The sequence below is a fragment of the Syngnathoides biaculeatus genome, chromosome 5, assembly GCF_019802595.1.
Source record: "Syngnathoides biaculeatus isolate LvHL_M chromosome 5, ASM1980259v1, whole genome shotgun sequence".
Lineage (NCBI taxonomy): Eukaryota > Metazoa > Chordata > Actinopteri > Syngnathiformes > Syngnathidae > Syngnathoides > Syngnathoides biaculeatus.
In genome coordinates, this window is record NC_084644.1 from 14,644,596 (window position 1) to 14,663,731 (window position 19,136).

Sequence of the window (19,136 nt, forward strand, 5' to 3'; positions counted from 1 at the left end):
GATCCCCGTTGTATACGATACATCGGCTGTCAGGGAAAATTCCCCCGAGGGTTATGTCATCCCACCCCCATTCGCTGGCAAGGAATATGCGGGATATCATATTGTGGTGTTTACATAATTCACCCGCGGGACCTCGAGTTGGGGTGCGGGGTTCCGCACGGACTGTTTTTGTTGTTGCTCTTCCGGAGTGAAGGTTCACAGAGTTCCCGCCGTTATGCGAGTAGTGTTTTGATGTCTAGCAATAAAACAAGTTTTGTTCCTGTGTCCGACACTCCGCCTCCTTTTCTCCGGCGCTACACTGGTGACCCCAACGTCAGTCCCGGCGTTTTCGAGACTGAACCGAACATGGGAACCGCCATCCTCAAATTGCCGGAGTTTTGGGAGATGTTCGCGGCACCGTGGTGCGCGCAGACGGAGGCTCCGTTCGCCCTCCGCGGGATCTCAGAGGATTCCACACGTTATTGTCACGTTGTCTCAGCCCTCATAAGCTCAACGGCGGCCAGAGCAGTGAACTTAATCACCTCTCCCCCGGCCCGAGATAAGTATCATGGGATCAAGGCTCACCTTCTGAAGGTTTTTGAGCTTTCATGGCCGGAGCGTGCCCGACGTCTGTTGGCTATTAATGGACTGGGGGACAGCAAACCTTCCGAACTCATGGAAATGATGCTAAACCTGCTGGGCACGGAAGAGCCCAATTTCATTTTCATGGAACTGTTTCTCAGGCACATGCCACCGCATGTTCAGATGGCGCTCGCTAACAGTACTGAGCAGTCACTGAGCCCCGGGCCCTGGCTGAGGAGGCCGACCGTTTCTTCGTGGCTACGCAATGCTTCTCCCCTGAGATGCTAGCCGCGACGCGCACTTACTCGCCTCCGGGCGCGGGGGTGGCATCCAGCAGGGGCCCCATCGCCACCGATGGCCGTGCTGGCACAGGCTTGTGCTACTTCCACGCCCGTTTCGGTGCGAAAGTGAAGAGGTGCTGCGCCCCTTGCAACTACGACGCGTCGGGAAACGCCAAAGCCCACACTCCGCAGTGGCTGTGAGCGTGGGCGCGAAGAGGCGGCTGCTGTTCGTCAAGGATACCCTTTGCGAGCGCAAATTCCTTTCCGACACCGGCGCCCAGAGGAGCGTCCTGACATGGATATGGAGGGTCCAATAGGATCCTGCCTGCTCTTGTCCTAGTTTGGGTGGTTTGCAAGTCCTCAAGGGTGGGTAAGGTGGTGCTGACAATCCGTTTTGCGGCTTTGATTGTTGCAGTCGAAGTTTGTCCTTTTTTGTGGCAGCCCCATACCAGACTGTGATGGAGATACACAGTACTGATTCGATAACTACTGTGTAAAACTGCCTAAGCCACTCTTGTGGCAGGCTTTGCTTCCACAGAAGCCGCAAGAAGTATACCCTTTGGTTGTCATGGCCGTGATCATTCCCTCTATAGAAATACATCCATCCATCCATCTTCTACCGTTTCTCCAGGTCAAGTCGCGGGGGAAGTAGCTTCAGCAGAGATACCCAGACCTCCCTTTCCCCAGCCACTTCTTCCAGGTCTTCCGGAGGGATCCCGAGGTTTTCCCAGGCCAGCCGAGAGACATTGCATGTCCTGGGTCATCCCCAGGGTCTCTTTCCGGTGGGATATGCTGGTAACACCTCACCAGGGAGGCGTCCGGGAGGCATTCATATCAGATGCCCCAGCCACCTCATCTTGCTCCTATCAATGCGGATGAGCAGCGGCTCGACACTGAGCCCCTTCCCGATTACCAAGCTTCTCACCCTATCTCTAAGGGAAAGCCCAGATACAGAGGAAACTCATTTTAGCCGCTTGTTCTTTCGGTCATGACCCACAACTCGTGCCCATAGGTGAGGGTAGGGACATAGATCAAGTCGTAAATTGAGAGCCTTGCCCTTTGACTTTGCTTCCTCTTTACTACAATGGACCGATATAAAGTCCGTCTCACTGCAGATGTTGCACCGATCCGCCTGTCGATCTCCCACTCCATTCTTCCCTCACTCGTAAACAAGACCCCCAAATACTTGAACTCCAAGAACTTCTGTAGCTGGGGACCAGATTGCCAAGGTCCCCACCTTTGGCCACTGCTCAGCTCACATTGCACCCAACCTCTTTGGCCCCCCTTACAAGTGGTGAGCCAATGGGAATGGGGACCCATGTTACCCTTTCAGCCTGTGCCCGGGCGAGCCTCATGGTTCCAGGCCCAGACACCAGCCGCTCACCTTTGAGCCCCACCTGCAGGAATGACTCCAGAGGGGGGGCCCGGTGACCCACGTCCAGGCAAGGGAAACCAATATCCAATATTTGGATTCATCATAGGGGTTTTGGAGTTGTACTTTGTTTGGTCCCTCACCGAGGACCTTTTTGCCATGGGTGAATCTACCAGGGGCGTGAAGCCCCAGACACCTTAGCTCCTAGGATCATTGGGACATACAAAATGCTCCACCACGATAAGGTGATGGCTTGAGGAGGTGTATATACACACGTAATATGTACATAGATGCATCTACATACAAATATTAGTTTTCCCTTCAACTTTCACAGGCTTTGTCTGTCTCTCTGGGTCTCTCACTTTGATATAACAAAAGGAAATTTAGCCTGATCTTTAGTAAGTTCTGACAACTGACTTTTACAATGTCCCCTCTTTTCAAATACTTTCCTTTCTTTTTGTAGTAAAAATTCACAAAGACAAGATTGTGTCCTTGCTTACGGTGTCACAAAAAGATCTTGTCAAAACAGTTGGTGTCAGGAGTGGGATTCCAGGATCCAGGGGCTCTCTGGACCAGTGACTGATCATCCAGGATGAGAGCATTAGTCCTGCTCTTACCCAGGATCGAGGCCTTGGGAGTGCCCAGCTGCCTTCTTAGATCAGCCATCACCTCAGGATTCCAAAGGTCCCAGGTTATAATTCAGTGAGGTGTTATGTGCCACAAGACCTGATAGCGAGGGATAGAGGTCTTGGGCTTAAATTCAGTGAGGGGTTCGGTACCTCCAGCTCTGACAATGATTGGTTTAAGTCCCCAAGACCCAACAATTAGGGGTTCGAGTCCCCAAAAATTTCAAAAACATTCGAATATTATGATAAAGTGAAGCAGTTCTTGAAAATGCTGAGTGGGAAGAGCAAAACCAGCGATAAGAACAAAAACAGGGGTTTACCAGTGTACACATCACCAATCAAGACCCATATGAGGGGGAAATATGGAAAAGAAATTTATTACTTGGGTAGAGAAATAGGTAAGTGTCTATGGTTTTCCAGTCACGGGAAGCTTAAGTATCTGTTAGTTACAATATTTAAAAGGAATGTTGGAAGAGGAGAAAAGTAGTTTAAAGAGGAAGAAAACAATTAAAATTACAGATTTAGATTACAATGAGAAAAATGCACACTGTCTGGAAATATGGTTGACAGAGAATAATAAGCAAGAGAAGAGTCAAAACAATTAGATAAGGGAATAGTGAAAAAAGAAAAAAATTCAAAGAAAATGATAAAGATACACAGTCATCTCCTTTTGTTCCACTTTATCCCAGGTTGTCTGGTGGAATACGGTGAGATGACACCAGTGACTGGGCACCTCCATACCCCGCGCAAGTCAAACAGCAACCCGAGCAACCAAGCACCGATTACAACAGTCAGTGGCCCCCTTCTCCGTATTTGGGACTGGCGCTTCCAACTGCTTTGCTCAGGAACAATTTCAAAGCCGAGGACATGGTGGACAAGGCATGAAACATGGAGGGGGTAGAAGTGGTCACAACAGGCCGAACTGGGGGAGTGGCGACTTCAATGATGATACTTGGCACAACTGTGGAGAGAAGGGCCATTTTGGCAAAAAGACTACATGAAAAGACGCCAAGATGGGATTGCTGACCTTTGGAGGGGTTGTGTGGGGATCAGCTCACGCTGTGTCGCGTCTGACTGATTCCTGGTGGGCCTCGGAGCAGCGCAGTTGACAGGTTGTACACAAACACACCTCCATCCAAGACTCACTCTCTGCAACAAAGAAACCATTGCAACTAATACACTGCATGCTGAGATGAAAAATAAGATTGTTACTTTAGAGAAAGAAATTGCAGCCAAAACACTAGACATTCACACGCTTTAATTACAGCACTTATGTACACCTCGTGTTGAACTCTCTGATATGCCCTTGCTAAATCCAGATTTGTTCTTTTGTGTAGACAACTCTACTTCATGATATCCTGATAATGTTATCTGTCACAGTGGCTTCGCGGTGGCTGATAAATTAAGTCATGGCTTTGTCACCACTCTCTTTGCATTACTTGTGACAAATAGCTGAGTTAGTGGCATTCACAGAGGCCTGTCGTTTGGTGGAGGGAAAATCCATCACCATTTACAGAGACAATCAAAATCTTCATGATGACAATGGTGCAGCTCTCCTTGATGCTGTCCTTCTGCTATCTTTCATTGCGGCATGTAAATGTGCAACACATACCAATTTGCCTGACCCTGTCCCTGAAGGAAACGTACGTGTGGTCGCCACCACCAAGGCTGCATAATGCCTGCCTCTTCCCTCATTCCGTGCTGTAGCAGCTGCTGGAAAATGGCCTGTATGTTGGGGCCTGAGAAATGCAAATTCTACCAGGCCTCCATGGCCTTTCTGGGGTTTCTGCTAGCTGAAGGGACGATCCATATAGACCCAATAAAGTAGAGGTCATTGCCAATTGGCCTACCCCTAAGTCACGCAACTTCCTTGGGTTTTCAAATTTGTACCGAAAATTCACAACGGATTTTAATACTACAGCTGGGGTGTTGCATGAGCTCATCTCGCCACACTGACCATTTGTATGGGACCCGTTATGTCAGGCAGGATTCAGAAAACTCCAGTTGGCCTGTACCTCCACCCCAATTCTCACCCTTGCAGACCCAAAACTCCAGTTCGTCATCGAGTTGCTGCAAATATAGGCATGAAATTATCTCCGAAGTGACCCAAAGATGGCAAGTTAATCCTTGTGCCTATCTTTCCAAGATGGTCACCTCTGCAGAGTAAAATTATGATAGGCACCGAGAATTCTTTTCTCTCACGGTTTCTTTGGCGGAATGGAGGCAATGGCTGGAGGGTGCTCAGGTTATGTTCAGGATTTGGATGGATCATAAAAACCTGGAGTAGCTCAAGACCACTCAGGCACTTGAAGCAATGCAGGCCTGGTGAGCGCTATTCTTTTTACAATTTAACTTTGTGCTTTCATATCGCCCGGGCTGTAAGAATGGAAAACCCGAAACCCTCTCACATATCCAATATAAGGAAAAAACTGCTCCTGAGACCGAAACTATACTACCAGAGTCTTGTTATGTCTTTGTTTGGGAAGTCGAAACCTTAGTCAAAGACACAGGCAAGCTGTATGGAGTCTCAACGTTAAGGGGCAGCATTATTCATTGGGCACCTATGAACAGGACAGTGTGTCACCTGGCCATAACTGAGACTCAGTCAGTTGTCAAGCAGCGCTTTTAGTGGCCCAAGGTTAAAAAAGACGTGTGATTATGTCAAAGAATGTGTCCGGCCAACAAGCCATCTCACCACCATCCGTCGGGGGTGTTACGGCCGTTAGCCATACCATGACAACGCTGTTCTAACGTCTCTCGAGATTTTGTAACCGGATAACCAGCCTCAAAGGCTGATACTACAGTTCTTACAGTCATAGACCAATTCTCAAAAATAGCATGTTTCATTGCGTTGCCCAAAGTTCCCTCGGCTTAACAGACTGCTGAGTATATAATGGCCCATGTTTTTAGAATTCACGTTTTTTACACTTGTATCAGATAGAGGGCCCCAATTTGTGACCTGCTTTTGAAAAGAGTTTTTTTCTCTTATAGGTGCTGTGGTCAATTTGTCTTCCGGGTTCCATCCTAAAACTAATGGGCAGACAGCATGGGTGAACCAAGAGCTGGAAACGGGTCTCTGTTGCCTCACTCACGGGAACCACACATCTGGAGCCAGAAGGTGGGTTGTGTTGAGTTCTCACACAATTCTCTCCCTTTTGCATCCACAGGTCTGTCCCCATTTCATGTTATGCATTGCTTCCAATCAACCTTGTTTCCTGCAGTATTGTCAGAATCAGCGGTGGCGTCTGTGTTGGCGTTAGTGAGACGCTGCAGGAGGACCTGGTAGTGAGCCCAGCAGATGCTGTTGCGCTGGGGGTGGTCCTACAAGACCACAGCGGACCATAGACTGAACATAGGCGGACCTTGGCACTGGACTACAAAGTGGGTAAATGTGTTTGGCTTACAACTAAGCAGCTTTCACTTCAGCTGGAGTCCTGGAATCTCCCTCCCAGGTTCGTTGGGCCCTTCTCCATCTCTAAAGTCGTCAACCCTGTCACCTTAAAGCTATAGTTCCCAAGGACGATGCAGGTCCATCCTGCCTTTCATTTCACCCTGCTTAAACCGGCCCAGGTGTTCCCGTTGGTCCCGCCTTTCAGGCCCCCTCTACCTCCCTGGTTTATGGGTGGGGGTCCTGTCTTTTCTGTGTGGTGGCTGTTGTTGTCACGCTGTAGAGGAAGGGGGTGCAGTATTTTGTGAATTGGGAGGGCTATGGTACCGAGGAGCAGTCTTGGATCCTTTCTAGATTTGTTGTCGACCACACTCATTCACGATTTCCATGCTGCGCATCCTAAGGCTCCTGGGCTGTCTGGTACTGGCCGTTGGGGGGTACTGTCATGGGCGTGTTCATTCCCTCTGTGTACACACACCCGCTCCTGAGAGCACTGTCCCCACCTGTTCCTTGTTTGTTAATTGTGTCTTGCAAAGAACCCTCGTATGTCATGTCATTCTTGGCTAGTTTGTTGTAACTCCATTTCACGTTCCCGTATCCACATGTTTGACTCACAGTAATCTGACCTTGCCTTGTGTTTTTAACCTCTTCTTTTGCCTCTTGTTTTGGATACTGTTGCCTTTTGGACTGAACGCCTGTGTATTGACCTTTGCCTGTCATTAAAACCCTCTTCTTGTACTACAACTTGTCACGAGTCTTGCATTTTGGTTCTCCCCATGTTTTGCCTCTGACAGTGGCAATGGCAATGGCAGTGGAGTTGATGTTTGCCTCCCACTTCAGGTTCTATGAGACAGTAATTCCCAGGAACTTGAATTTCTTGGCTGTTGACACAAGACAGTTGGACAGAGTGAGGGGCATCTATGGCGAACGATGCCTCCTGAAGTCCACAATCATCTGTGCAGTTTTTAGTGGGTTCAGCTCCAGGTTGTATTGGTCAAACCAAAGCTCCATTCTCACCACTTCCTGTCGATATGCAGACTCATTACAGTGTTTGATGAGCCCAATGATTGTGATGTCAACTGCAAACTTCAGGAGTTTGACAGCCGGGTGCCTTGAGTTGCAGTCGTTTGTGTCGAGCGAGAAGAGCAGCGGGGAGAGGACACAACCTTGGGGTGGCCTGGTACTGATGGTCCTGGTGGATGAGGTGGTGTCCCCCAGGCTTACCTGCTGTGTCCTGCCTGTTCGGAAGTTGTAGATCCCCTGGCACATTGCAGGCGAGATAACGAGCTGGAGAAGCTTGGAGGAGAGGAGTACAGGGATGATGGTGTTGAACGTAGATCTGAAGTCTACAAAGAGGCTCCTCACATAGGTTCCCATGCTGCCGAGGTGTTAAAGGATGAAGTGCAGACCCATGTTGACTGCATCATCCGTAGACCTGTTCGCTCAGTAGGCAAACTGTAGTGGGTCCAGCTGGGGATCTGCAATGTCCTTGAGGTGGTCCACCATGAGGCATTCAAATGATTTCATGACCACAGATGTCAAGGCAGGGCATAGATTGCCGATTTCTTGGGGACTGGGATGACGGTGGATTATTTGAAGCATGTTTGCTACGTCACACAGTTCTTGAGACCTGCTGAAGATCTTTCATAAAGACTGGCACAAGTTGGTCTATGCTGACTTTGAGGCAGGATGGGGACATAAGGTCTGGGCCCGCTGCTTTTTTCATCTTTTGTTTTTTTTTTTTATTCATACATCTCATGTCCTGTTCAGGGATGGTCAACATAGTAGTGGTCTGTGGTTCGATTTGGTAGGTGTGTGGAGTGAAAGTTTCCTTTTCAAATCTGCTGTAAAATCCGTTCAGGTCTTCGGCTAGCCAATTATTGTTGTCTGCTGGGGGTTGCTGTTCATTAATTAGCGACTGTAATATGTGCCAGACTGATTTGGAGATGTTAGCGCCAAATTGTTTTTCCATCTTGCGGCATAGTCCCTCTGTCACGGCCGTGCCGGTCCCTGTCATGGGTGTGCCGGTCCCCGATGTGACACGCACCTGACTCAATCAGCCGATGCACACACCGGAGCTTCGTCCCAGTAATCACGGCTCACAGATATATTGTCACTCGTACAGTCTGGTCTTTGGCAGATCGTTGTACTTATGTCACGTTCACAACTCTTTGTCCATGCCCTTGCTACCCTGTGTACCGAACCCTGCCTCGTTCTTGACCGTCCTCTCACGACTGCCGAATCTGCTACTGCTGCCTCCGTGGACTACCTACTGTTGACCCTTCCCAAACTGCTCCTAAGGCTCATGAGTCGTGCATTTTGCTTCAGCCTCAAGTTCTGGCCATGACAGAATGATCTGGCCATAACCTGAACCCAGCCTACTCGGATCCGGTGGGCCATGCTCTCCAGCTCCAAGGTCGATGTCTTGGCGAACTTTAAGGAGCCCTCCAAATGGTTGCCCACCAGCTGCAGGAGATCATGACCTGGCTCGCATCCTTGTCCGCGTCCAGTGGAGCCGGCGCCAGTGCGGATCCAGCAGGTGCCGCGGGAGTTTCACATAACCCAGAGCCTGCTCCCTTGCTGGTCTCTGATACTCAGAGAGCCGTTTGCTCACCACTCTTCCGCCCGGAGCGATTTTCTGGGGAAATTCATAGACTCGGGTTGCGACGCCAATCTTTTAAGTTCTCAGCTGGTCAAAAGCATGGGCCTGAGGACATTCACAGTACAATGCCCCCGTAAGGTTTTTGGGGTAAATGGCAGCTTCGTCGGTTAAATAACCCGCCGAACTCAGACGCTCACTCTGACATTTCAGGACTCACACACAGAACCATGTCATAACCTACCCTGTGGAAACCCTGGCTGAAAATACATAACCCCCATATTAACTGGTCGACCGGTGTAAGGGCAAGTCACGTCCTCCCCACAGGTCGTATGACAGCACCATTGACCTGCTACCCGGCTACTCACCCCCTCGTGGGAAATTATTCTCTCTTTCTGGTCCAGGGCATCAAGCCATGAAGGCATACAAGAGTCACTTGCTGCAGGACTGATGCAACCCTTGTCTTCACCAGCTGAAGCCGCTTCTTCTTTGTGGAAAAGAAGGACAAGACCCTGTGGCCCTGCATCGATTACCAGGGACTGAACAACATCACTATAAAGAATAGGTACCCTCTCCCCCTCATTGCCACAGCCTTCGAACTGCTGAAGGGGGCCAAGATTTTTACCAAGCTGGACCTGAGGAATGCGTACCACCTGGTGTAGATAAGAGATGGGGATTAGTGGAAGACTGCTTTCAACACGCTCACGGAGCATTGTGAATACTTGGTGATGCCCTTCAGACTCACAAATGCATCAGTCGTATTTCAGAATTTTGTCAATGACGTTTTACGCAAAATGCTTAACACATATGTTTTTGTGTACCTAGACCAGGGGCGCCCAGACTTTTTTACCCCAAAATCTACTTCTCAAGCATCCAGCCTCTCGCGATCGACAGGGTGTTTTTTTTTTTTTTTTTAGAATGAGCAATGATGAAATACAATGACCAAGTCACAAAGATCTATGCACAACAAAAATGCAAAACATATTTATGTGTAAATGTATGTTTGTGTGCCTTGCATAACCGCATGAAGCCAGTATTACACAATAATTAACTTTGAACATTTTTTTTAACTATCCAAGTTCACATTGCTGGTCCTTCCACACATCAGCCATGGGTTCACAGCGCTGTGTAACTGTACTCCTTTACAACTGCAGAAATTTTGTTGAAGATAATATTTCCGCCTTATTTTTAAAATATCGGAACAACGAGTCAGCTATGCCTCTTTATGTGTGATGTGACAAACCCAGAAACGATGCTTCAGTGACTGCTGTGTGGCCAATTGGTATTTTAGTTAATTCACTTTTCTCATTCTCAGCTTGTTTTTTCAGCAGAATGTTGGTGTCGTATTTTCCATAAACAGTTCGAAAATGCCGTTCCACATTTAACTACACTGGCAGATGAGGCAAACGCACTTCGTAAATTACATTGTCAAAAAAAGTCCGCCTCCCATTCCTTATGAAAGTGACAGCTTTTTGTCTTCTTTACTCCAGCATCCATACTCATGTTTAAGATTTCTTAAGAGAGCTTAAAATGGGGACAGAGGGGGGAACTAACTGACAGCGTTTTTTCCTGTACTGTCGTTGTTTGCACATGCGCGGTGAGCTAGAGTTAAAAAAAAATACAGCTGATGTCATCCTCTTTTCTTTTTGCAAGCCGTCGCGATCTACCGAAACCGCATTCAGCACCCCTGACCTAGACAACATCCTGGTTTTTTTCCCTGGATGAAAAATCCCATGTCAGATACATTCATGCGGTGTTTCAAAAGCTATTGCATCATGACCTGTATGGTAAGGCTGAAAAGTGTGAGTTCCACCAACCCTCCGTGTCATTCTTGGGCTTTGTCTTGGTCGAGGGAGAGATACGCATGGATCCCAGCAAGGTCAAGGCCGTTCTTCATTGGCCCATTCCGACTACCCGCAAGGAGGTAAAGAGGTTTATTGGGTTGGCCAACTTCTACCGCAAATTCATCCGAAACCTTTAGTACCATTGCGGCCCCATTGCATGCACTAACCTCACCTCACGGTTCTTTCATTTGGAATTCGACCTGACAGACGGCCTTCCGTAAGCTCAAGGCCAACTTTACTTCAGCTCCAGTCCTCACCTTGCCTGATCCATATAGGCAGTTTGTCGTCGAGGTCAATGCATCGGATTCGGGGATAGGGGTGGTTCTCTCACAAAAAAAATCCCAAGGACGGAAGATTACACCCCTGCGCTGACTTTCCAAAAAGCTAACTCCGGCGGAACGAAATCGGAGACCGTGAACTGCTCGCAGTCAAGACAGCCATGTCAGAATGGAGACATGGGTTAGAGTGGACACAGGTCCCATTCTTGGTACCAGTGGACTACAAAAATTTTGAATATATTAAATCAGCCAAAAGACTCAACACCAGGCAACCTAGGTGGGCACTCTTCTTTACGCGGTTTCCCTTCGTGATGACCTATCGGGTGGAGACAGAACAAAAAACCTGATGTCCTGTTGCGTATGCATGATGGGGAGACAACCGAGTCCGACCACACCCCTATCCTTCCCGACGCTTGTTTCATCTCAATCTTCACCTGGGAAATCGAAACCCAAGTCAAAGATGCAGTTAAGGACTCTCTCAGCCCTGAAGGCTGCCCCGATGAACAGGCTATATGTTGTTCCCCCGCTAAGGGGAATATGTCAGCGTGGCAGGTGGCAGGCAAAGGGATAGGTGGCAGGCAAAGGGCTGAACAAGTGGTTGTCTTGGTGGCAGGAAAGATCTGGGTCAGGTTCACAGGGGAGTATGAGGAACAAGGCTCTCCAGCCCTCCAGGGTTCAAACGTGGAACTGCATGACAGAACATGACACCATCATAATACATAAAGTAACTTTTTTTAACACACTGATAAATGATTTATATTGTCCAAAAGTATTACATATCCTGACCTGATTGAATACAAACCTACCAAAATGTTCTATAAAGCTAGAAATAATGTGGAACCGGCAACTGTAAGGGAAGGAGTTCAAAGTCCAAGGGATGGCTAAACAATGAGGTCCATCGACACACACTAAAAGAACATTTCTATCAGAATTTATGGAGTTAAATAAACTTTGGCATACATTGAATGTAAAAGGGCAGCACAGTGGACCAGCTGGTACAGCGTTGGGCTCACAGTTCTGAGGACCCAGGTTCAATCCCGGCCCCGCCTGTGTGGAGTTTCATGTTCTCCCCGTGCCTGTGAGGCTTTTCTCCGGGCACTCCGGTTTCCTCCCGCATCCCAAAAACATGCAACATTAATTGGACACTCTAAATTGCCCCTAGGTGTGATTGTGAGTGCAGCTGTTGTCTGTCTTTTTGTGCCCTGCGATTGGCTGTCAACCAGTTCAGGGTGCACATCGCCTCCTACCCATTGACAGCTGAGATAGGCTCCAGCACACTCCACGACCCTCAAGAGGATAAGTGGCAAAGAAAATAGATGGATGGATGAATGTACAGTGAAGAAAATAAGTATTTGAACACCCTGCTAATATTGCAAGTTTAGCCCAAATATAAGAGTTGAAGAAGAAATACAGACATCTTCACAAAGTACACATATTTTGAAAAGCTGCTGTAATGTGGACATATATCCTGCATATTGTATTGTATCCATATCTATTTATATATTATGCTTGTAAATATGTTTTGTAATATACATGATAGCATTTCTGTTTTGTAATATGTACAGATAATGATTTTGTTTTTATTTATTAATTGTTCACAATAATATTTACAAACCTAGCTATTTTTCATATCTCTATATTCTGAAAGTATTGTACAAATTTTGTTACAGCCTTTTACAATAGTGACATGAGACTGTAGATAAAAATGAGATCAGAGAATGGGGTAGGATGTGAATGAAGTTTATACATTATTTCCTCCTATTTTTTTAAATTACTTTCATCTACCCTTTCATTTTATTTTCCTTTATTTTGCAGGTTTTTTTTTTGTTTTGTTTTGTTTTTGTTAAGCTTTTAAATAATGGCCAGCTGGCCAGTACCAGTCAATGGTCCAGTACCTGGGGACCCCTGTTTTACTATATGTCAATCAGATAAAGTCAGAAAATATACTGTATGCCGTCTTTGATTCAATGCCCTGCATCCCCATGTAACCAGAACTTAACACTAATCTTCGTCCAAGTGAAATGATGAACCTGCTGGGAACAACTATCAATTTAATTGCTTCCTCATAGCCGAACAAAAGAAATCTAAAGAACAATAACCAAATTCATTAATTAATTTATTCATTCATTCATTCATTTTCCAAGCCACTTATCCTCACAAGGGTCGCGGTGGTGCTGACGCCTATCCCAGCCATCATTGTGCAGGAAGTGGGGTACCAATCACAAGGCACGTAGTTCCAACAACACACAAAACAACGGTCACACTTACAATCACATCTAGGGGGAATTTAGTGTCTCCTATCACTGTATGTTTTTGGGATGTGGGAGGAAACCGGAGTGCCCGGAGAAAACCCAAGCAGGGACGGGGAGAACATGCAAACTCCACACAGGCGGGCCGGTATTTGAACCCTGGACTTCAGAACTGTGAGGCCAATTGTCTAACCAGTTGCCCTACCATGCCGCCTGGCCAAATAAAAAAAAAAAAAAAAAAATCACTAACTTCCCCCCTACAATGCTATTACATCTGCTACAATTAATTGATCAGTTGCTACCATACCATTAATAGTTATGTCAAAAAATGTTGCTGCCCCATACAGAATCTCATCTATTGTGGTGCGGTATATTGTATTAAAAGAAAAACTGAATTGATGTAACATTTAATATTTTGTTTATCATGCCCTGTATTTTTCTGAATAGAAGAACTCCATTCTGAAGTGAGACTTTGGAAGTGTTAAGCAATGACGGCTGAGTTAACCTTTTTCTTTTGAGTTCATATGCTCCCAAGAGCAAGCCAGACACATAATGTTCTTGAGCTCACTGCGTCATAACCCCAGACAAACACTGCATTCCAGATGTACTTATGGTTCCCATTACATCACAAACTTGAATCAGTGGAATCTTCGTCAGCAGGCAGACTCTTCTCCTACCAAAGTAGAATAAAAAAAAAATCATTTTTAGTAAAACTTTAAGTTTGTACATCTCAGGCTTCAAGTTGTCCCCCCAAAATCTTAGAGAAGAACTAAAAGTAATTGTGAACATCATCTGAGATCAGACACCTGTGCTTCATTGTGATTATTACTTCAAATTAGGACCAGAATACTCTCCAAAAGTCATTCCCACAAAAAGGCTTATTTAGACTCAAGTACTCCAAGCCCATTCTTCAAAAGAAAATGTAACATTTGGCCCTATTTCACATCAAATTTTGTGAAAAATAAAATTCAAATATATTAATCCAGAGCGTGGCTAACTGTATACTCTTTCTGTGTGTTTCTTGTAAAACACAATTCTCTCAGCTGCCATTTTTTTTAAAGCTGATCTGATTATTGTGCTTCCAGACCTTTACGTTCCTCTAACATGCATTTGTTCATTCATTCAAAATAATGTTGGTAAAGTGGTCCCTTCATTTTGGCTGAATTTCCTTTCAGTGCAGCTTATTGTTCTATCTGTTTTAATATCATGCTGGACATTGGCAGTGCTTTCCTGTGGAACAAACAACATCAGTGGCTTCACTTTAGCATTAGATGACATTACTCAAGTTGCTGTCACTGGCAGCAAGTACAGGCCGTCTTTTGGCAAACTAAGAATAAGAAGGTAATGACGCATGTTTGATTTGGGAGACACTGAGGGCTGCACGGTGGTGTGGGACACTGGAGGTGACACGATGGTGGACTGGCTGTCATATTTGCCTCACCGTGTGTCACGACCCATCAAAACGGAGGTAGGACCCAAATGCAGGAGTGGGGAGACGCAGAGGTAATTCGGGAAAAACGTTTATTGTTCCACGGTCGGGGATCAGGCAGACAGTCAGGTGTAGCAGCAGTAGTCAGGACGTCGGGCATAGAGAGCAGGTCAGCGGGCAGGCAGGAGTCGGTACACGGGAGGTCGATCAAAGCAGGCAAGAATATTAAATTAATCAGGCTTACGGGGTCGGTCAGAGAACAGGGGAGGTTGGTACACAGGGGAATATGATCAGAGATACGGGAGTGCTGGAACAGGGCATGAGTTGCAACAATCTGACGCCGGACCAGTCGTCCCCATGGTCCTATATACACCGGGGCCAATCAGCCAGCATGAGGTGCAGGTGTGCGCCTCCCAATCAGCGCTACCGTGTGGGAACCCGCACAGCCAGGGCTGGACCGGCAGGATCATGACACCGTGATGAAGTCCTTGGTTCAACTCCAGCTTCTCCTGCAAACATAGAGTTTCTCTGGGTACTCTGGTTTCTTCCCACATTCCAGAAACTTACATGGTAGGTTATCCAGCCATCCATTTTCTGAGCCGCTTATCCTCACAAGGATCACGGGAGTGCTGGAGCCTATCCCAGCTATTATCAGGCAGGAGGCAGGGTACACCCTGAACTAGTTGCCAGGCAATTGCAGGGCACATGAAGACAGACAACAGCTTCACTCACAAGCACACCTCGGGACAATTTAGAGTGTGCAATTAATGATGCATGTTTTTGGGATGTGTTAGGAAACTGGAGTGTCCAGAGAAAGCCCACACAGGCACAGGGAGAACATGCAAACGCCACTTGGCGGGGGCGGGATTGAATCCCAGACCTTAGAACTGAGAGTCCAATGCTTTCCAGCTGCTCCACCGTCCCGCCCATGGTATGTAACTTGAAGATGAAATTGTGAATTACTCCCCCCGCCCCTTTTCTTTCCCGCAGTGTGAAGGTTTTGTGGTTACACTGACTGGTATTTTCAACTGTTCATAATTTTCTCCACCTTGACAGAGACCCGACTTCCAGTTGAGGAAACACAGCACCAAAGCACGATTATGGCGTTACCATTCTTCACTGTAGGTATGATGTTGTTTTGGTGATGAGCAGTTTTGTTTTTGGTGGACAGATTATAGAGATTATATTCAAAATTGTCAACCTCGGCATTATCAGATCATATTACATTTTACTATACTAGTTAAGGTGATGGTGTGTGTTTTAGAAAAATGGAGATGAGATCGCTGTTTTTCTTTGTAAGCTAACGTTATGTCTTCCCACTCCACCCCACAGAGCCCAGACATATGAAGAAGACAAGATTGTCAGATGTACTAGTTCTTGCCATAAATGACTGTACCTCCCTCACTGCTGCTGTCAGTCTCTTAGCAGGCGTCCCTGACTTCTCATCTTTTCATAAATTTTACAGGGGCGCCCAGTTCTTGCTAATGTCACTGTTGCACCATATTTTCTCAATTTCTATTCAAGTAAACTCCTAACATGGCATTGACAGCTACAGAACTCAAATATCCACATTAACAGGAACAAGTGGTAGTCAATGAATTTTTAAGAGCACATGTATGACTCAGAATCTTCTTTGGGTGTTTTCTTGTGAATGATGGAAACTGGCAGAAGGGTGCTGACCCACAATGACCTCAAGCAAATGAAAAGGGGGCTGTGTGGGAAAGACGGGGGAGGATATGGGCATTTCCCCTCAAACATAGAATAGAAACTAAGACCAGCAGGAAGTCAATCCATCATTAGTAGCCAGACTGCTTGGGCAACAAAGATATACGATGTCTCTCTTTAAAAGTTTGAATAAGTATGAATTATGTATTTCATATTTAGCACTTTGACCAGTCAGTCAAAACATGTAGAAAATGAATATCTTTTGAATATAACATCCTGATGAAGAAGATACGATGAAGACCACTGACTGCCTGGTTCTACTCTTTCATCTTAATGATTTCACAAGGAAGGAAATGGAAAAATTCTAACTTTTCAACACGTCAAGTCAATTTTATTCAGAAACCAGCAGTTAAATCTCAAGGAACTCGAGACAAGGACATTTCGAAAGCCATGTGCCTCACACATTTTAAGAAAACCAACTGAATCACACACGACCAAGCACACAGTGGACCAGGAAATCATGTACGAATTAAGGAATTAAGGCTCTCTTTTTTTTTTTAATATAATTAATTCATCACAATAAATGTGTTAAAGTACTGTGTGTGTGGGGGGGGGGGTGTGCGTGTGTGGCTCCTGGCTAAGGACAAATGTGTGTTGGCATTTAGTGCATTTAGTCTGCGTGAGAGGAAAATGTTGCAGCTTCCTGAGAATGTGTATATATACTGTATATCCATCCATCCATTGTCTTAGGTGCTTATCCTCACAAGGGTCGCGGGACTGCTGGAGCCTATCTCAGCTGTCAACGGGAAGGAGGCAGGGTACTCCCTGAACTGGTTGCCAGCCAATCGCAGGGACTGTGGGCACAGACAACAGCCGCACTCATAATCACACCTAAGGGCAATTTAGAGTGTCCAATTCATGTTGCATGTTTTTGCGATGGAGTCACTGATGGTGTAGTGGTTCACACGCCTGATTTTGGTGTGGGCAGTGTGGGATTGATTCCCACTCAGTGATGGTGTCGATATCTGCCCTGTAACTGACAGGCGACTAGTTCAGAGTGTAGTCCGCCTTTTACCCGAAGTTAGCTGGGATAGGCTCTGGCTCTCCTGTGACCCTTGTGAGGATAAGCGGCTTGGGTAATGGATGGATGGATGGATGTTTTTGGGATGTGGGAGGAAACCGGAGTGCCCGGAGAAAACTCACACAGGCATGGAGACAACATGCAAACTCCACATAGGCAGGGCAGGGATTTGAACCCTGGGCCTCGGAACTGTGAGGCCAACGCTCTACAACTACACACCAAGCCACCACTTCGTATATTTAAAAAAGAAAAAGCACATTATTCTAGAATGAAACTAAAGATCAAAACCTGTTTCAGGCCATAATATTTATTTGAGAATTAAAGATATATAAACGTCTGTCCATCCATCCATTTTGTTCTGCTTTATCCAGGATTGGATATCCTGTTTTACTATAAAAAGAAAATTGTTGTAGTTTTTAGAAATTTTATTTGAATGATCAATCTATGAGGTTGGACGGAAGAAATTCATCATAGTGACTGTGCCTTTTCTTCCTGGCATGGCTCAGCTGCAGCTGATTTTTCCGCTGAAGCACCTTAGTGCAGGTGTATGTTTTCGAGGGAAAATATAGCTATGGGTCGTTGTTGACGCTCTTTTTTTCTTCCGGGACAGAATGTTCTCATAAACAGATATTCCACCTTCGATTATGTTTCAGAACTGAAGCCACAACGTCTGGTGCTTAGAGTGGGCGCCACCACTGAAGCTACAATAAGTAAATAAAAGGAAGCTGCTTTGAATCCAGAAAACCTCGGTTTTCGAACGTCTTGATTTTCATACAAATCGGTTTTGGAACGAAATTTTCGATATTATTTTGCTTTGGTTTTCGGAAGAAAATCGGCATTCGAAAACCCCGACCAGCTGACCCATGACGATTTGTTATTGTGCTTTCGAACGCACCACCCAAAAAATACGGAAAAAAAATAACACGCGACAGCGCAACCAGTTTAATTCAATTCAGTTCAATTTAAGCAACATTAACCCCTGATCATGGCTCCAAAGAGGACAAGTGGAACTGCTGGTGCTGAAAAAAGGAAAATGCGTAGACTACATTCAAGTTGATTGGTGTGGTCTTCTCCAGGTTTCTCTGTCCCTCTTGTACATGCTCAACCCTGGGTAGTTAACCCCTGACTTCCGGCCTCTTGGACTCTGCCCTCTTTTTGTCTCTTTTTGTGTTCTGGATGGCTTATCTTGTCAGCCAAAGGCTTACTTTGGGCTACCCCTCCCCTTCTTTTTGTTCAGAGGCACAGTTCGGCCAACATGAAGGACAGTATTAGAACAGACTTGGATTCCCAGCCTCTAAGGCCACTACTAGGGGATCAGAATAACTCCTACCAAAGTCCTAGGTATGCTTCCAGCCCGGCATGATTCCTCTAAAATTGCTAGCAAGTTCATGAATAGACAGGAAGAGGAACAATCGCAACATCCCACAGAATGCGTGTAGAACTACTTCTTCCACTTTTTCCACCTGTTTTTATTGTTGTCTATCTTTTTTGTTTAACCAAACCTGCCTCCTGAGGTACACCCAGAGAGACCATTCCTAGAGACCAGCCAATCTACATTTGTAAGTAGAGACTGCAAGTGTTTGCAAGACTTTGCATTACAATATAAGTGCATAATAATTTGGGGGAAATTACCAGCTTCAGACAAAATCTCAAATTTGTCCTCTCTCTCTCTCTCTCTCTCTCTCTCTCTCTCTCTCTCTCTCTCTCTCTCTCTCTCTCTCTCTCTCTCTCTCTCTCTCTCTCTCTCTCCTCTCTCTCTCTCT

General features: G+C 46.2%; 1 long non-coding RNA gene across 5 annotated transcripts in view; it reads left to right on the forward strand.

The window, feature by feature from the left end:
• The window catches only part of LOC133500640 (uncharacterized), a 20,415-nt gene continuing 1,279 nt past the window's right edge, over window positions 1–19,136 (forward strand). Inside the window, exons 1-6 of one of the 5 annotated variants that reach the window (XR_009795006.1) lie at window positions 1–3,238; window positions 3,530–3,952; window positions 5,832–5,958; window positions 6,062–15,558; window positions 15,684–15,752; window positions 15,960–19,103. This is a non-coding gene — a long non-coding RNA (uncharacterized LOC133500640). Of the gene's footprint in view, window positions 3,239–3,529; window positions 3,953–5,831; window positions 5,959–6,061; window positions 19,104–19,136 lie in introns of those variants that run through there. The other 4 variants (XR_009795003.1, XR_009795005.1, XR_009795004.1 and 1 more) reach the window with 4 other exon arrangements.